Source organism: Limulus polyphemus, unplaced genomic scaffold, assembly GCF_000517525.1.
Source record: "Limulus polyphemus unplaced genomic scaffold, Limulus_polyphemus-2.1.2 Scaffold5471, whole genome shotgun sequence".
NCBI classification, from domain to species: domain Eukaryota; kingdom Metazoa; phylum Arthropoda; class Merostomata; order Xiphosura; family Limulidae; genus Limulus; species Limulus polyphemus.
The window spans coordinates 1-14398 of NW_013671081.1; the positions used below are offsets into that span (position 1 = coordinate 1).

The 14398-nt window shown below is 31.3% G+C and overlaps 1 pseudogene; it reads right to left on the reverse strand.

Annotated features, from left to right (window-relative positions):
• Positions 1–3568: 3568 nt before the first annotated feature.
• LOC106472618 overlaps positions 3569–14398 on the reverse strand; it is a 22520-nt pseudogene continuing 11690 nt past the window's right edge.

The window sequence follows — 14398 nt, forward strand, 5'->3', positions numbered from 1 at the left end:
TAAAATACGTTACTTATTTAATAATTGCTAGTATTCGATTCACCTTTATCTAGCCGAATGCTCACAAACAGTTCCGTAATTACCGACAAAATATACAGCACTAATTTTATCTTCACATAAATACCCCATTAAAATAAAACTAACAGAATATTTTGTTACCGGTTTGCTCAGTAGTAGGAAGTGGCCCTAAGATTAATGAATTTACTAGATTTAGTGGCGAGAGGTATTTAGATGTATGTTCATCGTGTATAATAAAGTTTTTCAGTGTGCTTAGTAAGAATTTTGGTAATTTTTTTCTTGAAATAGTCTACTGATGTTTTAAGAATTATGTCTATCAAAATATGGATGTTAGGGTAGTTGGGCAGAAATGTCGTGTTTGTGGTTCTGGATACTCCAAAAAGGTGCCCGATACATATATTCTATCTTTTCTGTTTTCTAGTAAGTTGCAACACCAGCGAATAATGAACTGCGATAGTGAATTTGGACATTTGAAATTTTAACCCGTTGTGTCATACAATGTCTAAGGCTTTCTCACTATCGAGAAAGCAGGCAACTGTGCGTTCAATCCGATTAAAACTATTTATTATGGTTTCTGTGAGTCGTACTCAGTGGTCTGTACTTTGCATTGCTTTTCGGAATCCATTTTGTATTTCCGGTAATTTGTGTGTCAGTAAAATGGGTATTGTAATTCTTTTCTACGAGTTTGCCAATACAGCTAGTTACGTTGATCACTGTGGTTTTCTGGTCTATTGGTTGGCTTTTCTTCTCTCAGAAACATAAAAACATCTGCTAGCTTTCAAACAACTGCTATGTAGCCTGATTTGAGGCATAGATCGACGATTGCCACTAGATGCTCCTAAAATCGCAGTGGGCCTTTTTATTATTATGTATTGTATTCTATCCTGGTATATAACCTTTTTTATTTTTTGTCTCTTTTTGAGGACATCTTATATTTCTGTTACAGTTATTTGTTTAGAATATAGTGTCGTGATATCTTGACTGTTAAAGCACTCCGGTTGGGCCACTCGTGGTGTTATCGTGCAGGATGTTCATTTTTAGTGTCTTTTGTACACAACCTACGAAATGACAGTGACTTTTGAATTTCGCGTAAAGCTACTCTAAGGTTATCTCAGTTAGACATTCCAAATTCTGAAGTGACTGTCTACGTGGAATTCAGTTAGTCAAAACCACCTATCACCAATGAGCTACTCTAATGGAATAGTGGGATTTAATTGCTACTCTTGTAACCCACCCACGACCAACAGAGTGCTTTATTCTTTGGTGGTAACGAAGCACACGGCAAAGACTGGCATGCAACCACTAGGCTACCAAACTATATCAAAGTGTATCTCCCATACATTCTGTTCCACCCTAACTCTATAACGACTGTAACTGTAACGAAATTTGCAGATTCGTATGTTCAAAATCATTTTAATAAAATAGACCCAACCTTCTGTATAGCGGTTAAATGTATTCAACAGTACAAGTCATAAAGAAATTTAAAAATCTAATCTTCATGTTATTTAAGAAAACTCGAAATTCCAAAAATAATTTGATAATTGCAACTACAATTAAAGCGCTATTATTTATTAGGGTAAGTTCCGTTGTGAAATGAGTTGTTGTATAGAAAGTAGTTTGTTTTCTGCACCAATCAGTTGTTTTTTTCCACTGCGTCAGCTTGGGTAATGAACAAAACATTATCTTGAAAATTGGTACAAGGTAAAGCATTCAATAACTGAATTTTTTGTTAAAATTCCCACAATATGACATTTCCAAACTCATATTACTAACCTTGAATAAACCGTTTTTCTCTGTTTTCAAATACTTTCTGAAAAAGATCTTCAAGTACAATCTATATGGTTCCCTTTATAATTATAACTCGGATATTTCATGGGCATCAGCATTACACATACTTTGGGGGGAGTCGCAAGTATGTACTGACGAAAAATAGAGTCAAATTCAGAGTTTATTTGTGCTCTACAACGAACAGTGTGTAACATCTTTATGAAAAATGGTTTTCCTATTAATTCCATTTATCACTTTATTTCTCGTTTTTTGTATGGTGGTTGTACCATACGTTTAGTGTCATTAGCATTTTGAATCATGTGTACCCCTCATGTGAAATTAAGGCTTATTTTCGGTCCTATCACCACATGCAATGACAATACATTAATAATACACCCGTTCATAACTGGTACAGAATGTGTTTGATCTAGTACGATTTTTCTAAATTTCCAGTGCAGGCATTCTGAATGTGGTTACAACTTTCTTAAAGATCACATATGTACTTAGGCAAAAAGATACATACCACAGTTCTTTCAAAAAGGATTTTTCTCCTTTGTAAAAAGAGCTTTGGCGTAGGTAATCTAAGGATTGTGGGATACCACACTAAGAATCTTGTTTGAATTAACACTGTGGTATTGCATTAATCTTGTTCCTATCCTTTTATTGTGCAGTTGTGAAAGATTCGTGCTTCACCTATTAAAACGTGAATCCTGTTCTTTACCCAACCAATTAATTGCTATTACTGTAAACTAGAAGCCAGAAATTTAAGTTAAAGACTTAAAATTACTTGTAAACAAAGATCCCCCTTTTCTTTATTCACTTATATTTCCTTTGGTGTCCAAGTTAATTCTAATTCCATGCATGATATTTCTGTCTTGCAGATACTTAAAACTTTATTGACAAATATCAGTATACCCAAATAGGACAAATAAATGGATCTGCAGTATGTCCTAATTTTGGAACATACCACAGCAGTCGTAACATTGATGTGACAGTAATTTTTAGGCCATCTCAAGTCTCAGGTACGACAGTCTACATTTTCAACAAAATCTAGGCTCATCCACAAAGAGCACTGCTGTTTAATCTTGGACTGTCCAAACTAGGTATTCTCAGTGTCTTACTTATGATGCTCAGTCAATGAGATCCTAATACAAACTTTGTCACCAGCCTTCTGAAGTCTATTATGTACAGCCTGGATCAATACAAGAAATGTAAATGCATTTTGAAGGTCCAAATAGATCTTCTGTGCTGTGTGAAAAAGTCTTGGAAAGCTTGTATGGTCAAGATTCAGTCTTTTCTTGTTAACCTTGTTCAACCACCTCCATGTTATCTTTTTATATCTACATTGTTCTGTGTCCAAACATAAAAGACATTAAGATCCACACCTATGCCAGTCACAATACAATTTTGAGACAATTCCTTCTGATGTACACTTAAGCAATAATAACACATGTGAATGTTGTAACTAAAACTAAAAGCAATACACTGCATGTGTTCTAGTGTTATCTCATTCAGTAAAAAAACGCCTTTATTGAAGGAGCATGCAGATAACATGGATAAAAATGTAAACCATTATTTGACAAATCTGTGTGTGTGCGTGCATGTGTCTGCTTACAACATCAGGGAAGGGGGCACTGGATTATGACCTATAAACCTGACATGTGCCCTTAGGGCCTCTTAAATATTGTGTGTGTATTGAACGAGTGTATCAGCATAATCAATAAATGATCAGGAGTGAAAAGTACTAATTCACCATTGAATCTAAAACTTCTCATAAATTAAAAAAATTTCCACTGCAACCAATACCTTTATTTTTTCATCATGGCCATACAATTTTCACAACTGATACTGATTATAATTCATTTATTATTGGCCAGATCAGTAAGCAGGCTGCTCCTGTTTCAAGTCCTGGACTCCACGTTGTGAAGCCATCAGGTAGTCAGTAAACTCTTGATAAGGGGATTTAGTCAAAACATTCTCCTTCCACAGGTCAGGGGTCAAGTAGCTGTAGGTTCGTTGTATAGCAATGAATGTGGCCTTGGCTTTATAGAAAGGAAATGGCATTATAATTATTGTTTTCAGTCCAATAAAAATAAGAAAAAGATTTTACTGCCCATATGAAATATTCATATGTTACATGTAGTTACTTATAAGTAATTTTCTCCATCATACACAGATTAACAGACTACTGTTGATCAGACTTAAGTATGGATATCATTTAAGACATTAGCAATATATAATTAGGAGTTACCAGTAACTTCATAACTTAAGAAAAAAAACTGTTGTGTATATAGAATTAGCACACAGAACATCACATGTAATTGTCATAGCCAAAAAAAACATGGAGAACAGTAATATGATATACAAGGTTAGTAAAAGTTGTTAACTGAAAAAAAAAGAATAGGGATCATCAAAAAAGTGCAGAACAAGTTGAATCAAGATGCAAAGATTATATTTTAAAGTCTACAAGTAGGGACTTAAAAAATAAACAAGCGAGGCTGGAAATATTATCTACATTATTTTCTGAAGCTACAAATCCCTGTTTTGACTCCATGCCTACAGTATTTGTAGCTTAAAAAAATAATATATAAAATATTTACAGCCTAGTTTGGTTTTTTAATCCCTAGTTGTAGGCTTGAAAATATGATCTTTGCATTTTGATTCAACTTTTTTGTGAATTTTTTTATGATCCCTATTCCCCCCTTTTAAATTAATTTTTAATTATCTTGTTTGTTAAGTTTTATGTCCACTTATGGACAATAAATTTTAAACTACATATGTGTTCAGTTGAATATTATAGTTTACCGCTGCTTTGGCTTTTTCTCCACCCCAACCACCACAATGAACTTATTCAAAATAAATAACAAATGTACAAAAAATAAACGAGTACTGGTATGCAACTACAACAAACAAAATGTAAAGTTGTTCTCAAAGAACCATCCTGAAGGCAAAGATTGTATCATCACAGATTTAATGGCCAGTTCCATTAATGGCATAGTGTAATGTAACAAAAGACGAATAGCAAAAAAACATTCACATCAGAATGAAATAATGTTTCTTCTAAGATAATACAACACAGATTAATGCAGTGTAAACAGACTCAGTAACATGCTTACCTTGTTAGGTCTACATAACATATATGTATATTCTTCAACAGCCTGCTGTACACAAGTGTTTGCTAGAATACGGTGACACAAATAATGCATGCAAAATAGACAAAAGCAACCCACTTAGCGAAGTTACCAATTATTGACACCATTTATAACCACTACCTTAACACCAACTATTTAAAAATAGAAATAGCTATATGAACTAGTACTATGTGCAGTGGTAATAAATACTGAATATGCACTCATGATTTCAGCCACATATAATAAACAGTAGAAAGAATCACCACTGTTGCCAGAGTAGGGAAAGCTACCACTGTTAAAAACTTGCTAAAATATAGTTGCAGAAATCCACATAGAGTCAGCAAACTCGAGTAAGGATATGAAACTGCAAAACTTAGAACCTTTCACATGGCAATTTCCAATTAATGCACTAGATTTAGTATCCAAGTGTGTGCATGCTAGAAAAACACAGGATTTTTTGATGGTGGAAAGTGAAGGACTTAGAAAATTTCACAGCATGACAAAATTAAGGAGATTGAATTAAGTTTAAAGTATTCTCTGTTTTTTGCAAATTTCCTGTGAAATCCCACACTACAGTAGATATCACTTGAAATAATTTCATAGTGGAGTCATAATAGACATTTGTAGCTTGAACAAACTATCAACAGTAGATCTCCAGCCTTGTTTGCTTACTTTTTGTGATCCCTATTTTTAGATTTTAAGTTCTCAATTTTTAATTATCTTGTATGTTGACTTTGTTAATGCGCCTCGATGGACAAATATATGCCTAGAGTAATAACAACCCCAACTGAGCATGTATAACATTTTACCAGTAGAAAATCAGCTTTTTCCAATAAAAAAAATATATATCTAAAACATTGCTTTAAATAAAGTTACATATCTTGTAAAGTAATTATTTACTCAGCCAGGTGGTTTTGTGCCTGAGGTTTCATGTAAACACAAGATTAATATGCATCGAGTAAAAAGTATCCACTTATAAAAACATTGCATCTGTTATGTATTTATAACCACATAAATCAACTTTCAATGAAAAGTAAAAAAAATTTTTAAATAGATCATGGACATTTGTAGTGTTTCATATAGTATATCTGTCTAGGTTTTGGTGCAAAATACCCAGCCAATTTTGCTGTAGGTTTGTGAAACAATAATATGAATAATAATATGAGCAAATCTTGATTTTGTTTACAATCGTGAAATCATTTATTTTCCTTATTATCAATGGTTTGGGTGGTCTTAACTATTGAAAAGGAAGGTTTTGGGTGTTGTTTCAAGAATATGTCTGCGTTTTTAAAGTTTTTTGCTAAAATGTTCTATTAAGAGTTTTGGGCAAATTCCTGTGTGACCCTATTATAAACCACTATCGTGGTTCAAGATACACATTTCTGTCATCAGTGTTTTAAACATACTAAAATGATTAACCTTTTCACGACAGGTTTGGTATAAAATACACGAGTTCGTATACACATTTGCACACATTAAGTATTTATACTATAACTTTTAATGCTGTATGTGCATGTTCACAAAATCTGTTAGACTTTTAGTAATGATTCCAAGTCTTTTGTAAACAAAATATCAATTTTTTAATGAATTAATTTTGCTAAAGATTTGCTTGTGAAAATATCAAATATTTCGTTACTAGTCAAGTGCAAAGTGATTTTCATGTCATGATTAAAAAAACTATTCGTCATCCCAAACATCTCAAATATTTTTTGTGTAATCTCTAAAACCTCCTAAATACATTTCACATTTGTTTTTAGTAAAACTTTATATTTTGTCTGTTATTTTCTCTACCCTAACTATACGGGGTCTGTCAATTTGACCAACCTCGTAACCACCATAAAAAATTAGAAAATAAATATAAATTATGCTTCTTTAGGTCTAGAATGACTAAAAATTATAACATGAAGACATAAATGTTTAGTCTAAATAGCTTAAATCTCATAACATTATACATTTATTATTTTTGTATTATTGACCTTCCAGTCATGCTTGGATAACAATACAAAAGTTACAATGACACGGTGCATGTGCACTCATGTTACCGTATCCAAGAATATAAAACTGGCCTTTATAAAGTGACCTGTGTTGGCTGTGTTTTAGTAGACTAATATTTTGTAAATTACAGTCACGTTTCAGTTATAATACATTATATATATATATGTATAAACATTAATACTATTTACAAATAAGTTCTTAAATGTATTTATCTTAAAACATAGAACAGTAAATAAAGAAGTAAAGCAAACAATTATCTCTTCTAGTTATGACCTTTGTACTCAGTTGCTGCTTGACGTAGGTTGCTAAGCCATATCAAATTTCGCATGTGGAGGATATGAAACAAAATAATTTTTTTAGGTTTTACATATATATATATATATATACAGTTGAATATCCAAAAAATCATGTATTACTATATCAATACCACGAAATTCCACTATAATTTATCAATCTTAGTAATTAAGTTGTATTTCAGTCTAAAAAAATATGAAATTTCTAGTAGACTAAAAACAATCTACCTTCTTGAAATCTTTTTTTCAAAAGAACGACATGGTGTCCTAACATTTGAAAATGGCTGAGAAAGTCACTAGGTGAACATTCTGAGCTTTTGATTAGTTATTCACATGTCATATACACAAGTGTATATAAGAGACTGTTTCCAAAAATGGAAAGAGGTGAGTGGGGCCACTGTTTGATTCAGTACATGAGCAATATCTTAACAAATAGAAAAGATAGGAGGTTCTTATTTTATATTCTAGCTTGTTAATATTGGTAACTATAGGCTTTGTATTTTGACATCACATACATCTAATTTGAACCAATGTTGCATTCAACATACCATGTGACACACAAAAATTGGTTTAAATGTTTTTTAATATTTACTTTTAAATTAAGAAATTGAATAATGTATGATACTAAAACTTGAATTATAATCTACAGTTTGATACCAAACTTACTGACATAAATTTATAAAACAGTAACTCAATAAAATTTTGAATGCAAGTTAACAACACGATGATATGACCCGTGATTATACAGTTAAGACAAACTACAACAAACACCTAGTACCAAAGGTAGCCAGAAAAATATGTCCTTAAATTAAAAACATTGTCTTTGGAGTTCATGATTGTACAAGATAATCATCAGCTTATTAAGGACCCTATATTTTGGACTCCAAATATACAAATTTCCAAGTTACAAACTTGTTTTTGTTTGGTTCATTGAAATACAGTGTCTACGCATGCTATAAAACTTTGCCATGTATGATATTCATATGTCAAAATGTAGCAACTATGTCAAATATTGGATGTTTGCATACTATCTAGTGAAAATTCCTCGTCATTATCAACTTCAAATGATTTAATGAGGTACCAAAATTAGGTAATCACCCTATTAAATTAACTCACTATACAATATATAAAACCTTCACTGAAGATGCGTGTGAGTGTGTGTGTGAAAGCCTTAATATATGTAATTGTCAAAACTGATTTATATTAGTAACCATCAAAATACCATCTATATCAAATTTGGATATCATACCACAATTAAACACTACAAATGATATTTTTATATTTAAAAAAATCCATATACATATTCTGAAGATTTTAATACAAAGATAAAATATTTGCAGACTTACCAAAATTTCCTAGAGTAGCTGTAGAACCTCGAGCTGTAGTGTAGCAGTCTTCTATACCTGCCATTGTTAAAAGTTTCTTGGGAACAGGAGCAGACACAATTCCTGTTCCTCGTGGTGCTGGGATTAACCTTACTAAAACACTTCCACACTTGCCTGTTACCTATATACGACAAAAATATTTGCACATTAGTTTGTAGGTACATATATACCCACCTACAGTCACACAGAAAAATACTGACACAATACGCTCGATATAACTCAAGAAAACATAAAATATAAGCAATTAGTAAACATGAGCCAATAATTATAGTAACAAAGATCAAAATACACAATGTCTGGTAGCTTAACAATCTTTATAAAAAAAACTAAAGAATTTAAATAATTTCAGATATCTGTTCATGACAAAAGTATTGCACCTTTCATTAAAAGTCTGCAAAAAACAACAACACCTCAATAGAACTAACTTTAAAACATATTAAATTACTGAAAATAAATGCAAAAAAATCAAACTGCATTATAATGTCTACAGTCAGAAAAATGGCAGTGACTGCCATTATTTGTTGAGGAGAATTTCGTGTGGATAAAACAGAATATGATAAAGACAAAAGAGTTGGATTCACACTTGAGAAAAGCACTTTGAGCAGATACAACAAATGGATCAAAGGAATTTGGAGTACCAAAATCCACAATCAGATCAATAACCAAATTAATAACACAGAAAGTTATGGCTATGGTACGGTACATAGGAAAATCATTTAAGCAACTAAAAATAATCCTAGGGTTAACAGCAAAAGTCTTAAAAGATTTAGAAGTGTTAGGTATAATAGTGCATGAAAGAACTGTACACAGACACCTGAATACAGAAGATTTGTATTCGTGTGGACCTTACTGCAAACCACTTTTAAAGAAATTCATAAAACAAGTCATTAAAATTTACAAAGAAACATGAGCAGAAATCTGAAGCATTCTCCCACAAAATTATCTGATGACAAAAAAAATTGAACTAAACATGGAGGTGGTTCAATGATTATATGAGATTGTTTTTAGCAGTGCAGGAACTGGAAACATTCATGAGACTGAAGATCAAATGAATGCAGCTATGTATCAAAACACTATACAAAGTACAATGATACCATATGATCATAGGCAGAAGGTCTATCTTCAAACCTGACAATGATTCAAAGTAAAATTAAAAGTTTTGAGGAAATCAAAAATAAATGCTCTGGAATGGTCTTTGCAATTAATTCAATATAAATGCTTTGGACTAATCTGAAAAAAGCTGTAGTCAAGCACTGTGCATACAATCTGTCTGAGCTGAAGGAAATGTTTAAGACAGAATGTGTCCAAATTGTTTTAACAAGATGTAATGCACTGGTTGAGAATTATTGTAAGTGTTTGAAAGCTGCAATAAAAAGGGAGGATTCATGAACTACTAAAGCAGGGGTGCCAATACTTTGTCTTAAATAAATACTTTAAATGTTATTTTTTTGATAGATTATTTGCTAAATTGCACTTTCTGGTTGTTATCCAAAAGTCACAATGGAGATTGCCTGTGGTAATAGCACCCAAAAGCATTGGGGATATCCCATCTGTCAGACAAAACCCAAAAAGCAGATGAGAAACCAGCAGCAGTCATGGAAAATTCAATAAGGGTACAGAGTTTAGTGCTTGCACCCACAACGTCTCAACTCTTACTGCCTGTCACTGTCTGCAGCCAGTTGTGGGAAGGCAGTTACCCTTAAAAAGATGTAATAAAGTTAAAAGTAGAAACAAGATAAAATTATGCCACCCAAACAATATATATTTCCACTAAACAATGCCTACCATCCTCCACCCTTAAAAGTTCTAAAAACTCCTTACAGTAGAATAAAAACCACCCTAATAATTCTACTACATGTTATTCCCAACCTCCACCCTTTTCTGAAAATTGCTTATTAAAAAAAGATCTTAAAAGAACTACAAGACCTACCTTAAGTAGTTTATATTGTCTCACTCAAGTATAGCACAGGATAACTGAGACAAGCCCAGCTACTTGAAGTTAGACTTTCCAGTACCAGCTATACTGAATAAATTTAACTTACATATTAAAGGTATATTGTGAAAATGTATTTATGAAACAGGTTTCAAATCCTAAATTATACAATTATACTTTTCGTTATATAGGTAATCTAATTGCTATAAACAGTCGGCACTTTTCACCAAATATAGTGTATCCAAAACAACTTGAAACAGAAAAAAAATATTAATAATATATATGCTAATTATTTAGATTTGGTTATCAAGTTTGTAAATGGTAAACAGCAACTAAATATTTTTGATAAGAGTAGAGCATCTAATTTTCCCATCCTTGGTCTGCCCACCCCTAATTGTGTGATTCCTCGTATAATGCTCAATTAAAGAGACTTTTGACTGTTTGTAATAACAGCTTTTTTTTTATGGATAATGTTATATTATTCATAACTAAATCAGAAAATAATGGATATAAATACTGGCAAATATAAATGTCGTTTGCAAGTTTTTATAATAAATTTCAAAATATTTTATTAGATATATATTCAATGAGGAAAACTTTTTTTGTCGCTAGAGGTAAGTAGCTATATATATATAAAATTGGCAATATTTGAAAAAAAGTTTGCTCCCATTGGAATCCCCACAGTTTGTTTATATAACTGTTCATTAAAAGTAATACAACTATTATAAACACAGAAATGAAGAATGTTTTTACATTTAAGTTTGATAAATTTATATAACTGTTCATTAAAAGTAATACAACTATTATAAACACAGAAATGAAGAATGTTTTTAAATTGAATTTTAGTAAATTTATATAACTGTTCATTAAAAGTAATACAACTATTATAAACACAGAAATGAAGAATGTTTTTACATTTAAGTTTGATAAATTTATATAACTGTTCATTAAAAGTAATACAACTATTATTTACACAGAAATGAAGAATGTTTTTAAATTGAATTTTAATAAATTTATATAACTGTTCATTAAAAGTAATACAACTATTATAAACACAGAAATGAAGAATGTTTTTTTACATTTAATTTTAGTAAATTTATACTTTGGAATATTTGTGTCTATAAAATCGTCGAACAGATAGCTAAATATTTTTATCAAATCATTTAAGTCTATTTTTGTGTATAACGTACTAAAATCATAAGTAGAAACAAAACTGGTTGTATTTGAAACATTTAAATTGCTTAAGCATTCCAAAACTGGAATGTTTTTCTTAATAACCCAAAAATATTCATTTGTGTTACTTAAGCATAGTTTTATTTTTTCATACACAATATCCGGAATATTAAGAACAATTGAAACAGACTTAGTAACTGTGTTTAGAGAATTTGTTATAAATCTGAATTTAATGGGAGTTTTATGCAATTTAGGAATTGCATATAAAAATGGCAGATAATGGCATATATTCCATTTTACATGGCCTTCTAATATATTTAAAGTACTTTTGCTAAATGTACTTGTATTGCTAATTTATTTAACTAGAATTTGAGCAGTTTTTCACAAATAAAACCGAAGTTGCAACCTGCCTTAATAGGAGTGAGATATAAAAGGTGCAAGAACAATTTATTCTTATTTTTGACACGAAAAGAAGCATCAATTTTATATTGAGTAAGGTTTAAATTTATTAAACGATTTTTTTATATAATTCAGAAATAGTTTCCATTTAAAAAAAGAAACATGGAGGATAGTAGGTATTCTTATTTTGATCATATAATTATCAATATTGTTTTCCTACTTTTATTCTATTATACTTTAAATATTTTTAGAACTTACGGGTGGTGGATGGTAGGCATTGTTTAGTAGAAATATATATTTTGGGGGTGGCTTAATTTTATCTTATTTCTACATTTCACTTTATTACATCTTTTTAAGGGTAACTGCCTTCCCACAACTGACTGCAGACAGTGAAAGGCAGTAAGAGTTGAGACGTTGTGGGTGTAAGCACTCAACTCTGTACCATTACTGAATTTTCCACGACTGATGACTGGTTTCTCATCTGCTTTTTGGATTTTGTCTGATAGATGGGATATGCCCAACGCTTTTCGGTTCTGTTATCACTGCTGTTAATTTAGCTGAAGATGGCGTTATCTTGCTAGGCTTAATTAGGGAGTGTCAGATATTTAAGGATTATTGATATGTTAATGCATTACATTTACCGTACAAACATCTTTCACAGTAATTCTAAATGAAACCTAAGCCAGCAGAATATTGTATTGTTTTTCTACACTTATTTAACATTTTCGAGCTAATTTTCCCTCTCACAGGATTGGTTTTAATGTAGAACACATTCGGAGCAACTAAAGTGGTAAAAAAAACACGGACTTTCACAACATTACAAATCCACACTATGTCGTATATGTGATTTCTTAAGAAAATACAAATTAATATGAAATAACTGCATATTGTAATATCACCTTATTCATAGACAACTTTATATACGTTTCTAGAAACTGTGATAATCCTCACGTGTCACACTATTTGTTTCCAATAAATTACTTAAAGCATTATTCAATAACAAGCAATGTACCCGTCTCCAGTAACGGAAAAAGTTAATTTAATCTGTCAATTTAAATTATTTCATTTCACTTTAAAAAGGTTAATTGTGTTGCACCCTTGGTTTCATTCACAGCTTTGGCTGTGAGCTACTTATACTGTCCACCGCGAACACTAATTGTTACGCATTTCAGTCATGCTAAGAGCAGCTCAACAATAACATACGGTAAATCTACATTTTTATTCTTTAAGTTATGTCACATTTTGAAATGTGAACGATAGTGTGATTAATTCCTAGCAACTTAGTGTAGAATATCGTTGTTGTGAAATAAAATTTGGCATCAACATTATTCATTCCTGTTCTCCCGTCATTTCAAAAGTGAATGTTCAGCTTTGTTTGCGTGAGCAGCTTTTCAAATTAGACAGACGGGACGCTCGGAAAGACTCATCAGTGACAAATATTGGTCAGAAAGTTTGAAATAGGTTGCCTTCAGATGTAGTGGGTGCAGTTAATTGATGAATGCTGGATTGATGAGCTGGCTTTGAGTGGTATATTTTTAGTTTAGTGTACGGGACGGCCTAGATGAACAAACAGGCTCCTCGTTCTCAAATTATATGTATGCACTCCAGTGTAGTCAAAAATACAAATAATTATGGGTAAACTACGTTCTTGATATGTTACATTTTTTTTTCTAGGCGATAATAAATCAACCGTGAATTTGGTATCTACTTCAACAAATAATCCTTAAGAGAATTCATAAGCCTTTCATATGAAAACAGTAAGTTCTTAGTTGATTAATACATATGTAAGCTGAATGAATAAATGTTTGACAGCAATTCATTCAATTCATAAATTATTATATATTTCAAACTGGCTGAGATTGTACCTTTGTTTTTCATTTTGTATACAAAGCTCCTTTATATATTTCCTCCTTAGCTGAATGCTAAATATAATTTATACAAGTCTGTTAAGCATGACTATTTAAAATTATAACTTAGTCTGAAGAATCGTTAACACGATTTTTTAAAGTTTTTATAAAATTTACTGTATTCGAAAATATTTTATTGTTTAGTTAAAAGAGAACAATTTCAAATGAAATCACAAGAACACTGATATCGATGATGACTTTTAAATTGGTACGAGTCAACCAGACCAATTTTGTAATTTTCGGGTAGGGTCCATAAAATTATGGAAAATTGTAGTAGAATATAAGGATCTGTTAGGCTTGACTTAAAGAATTATGCCGTGGCTTGCTTTTTATATGGCTGCCTGGCCAATAAAGGCCGTCTTCATAACCATTCAACTCAAGCTTCAACTCGAATTCA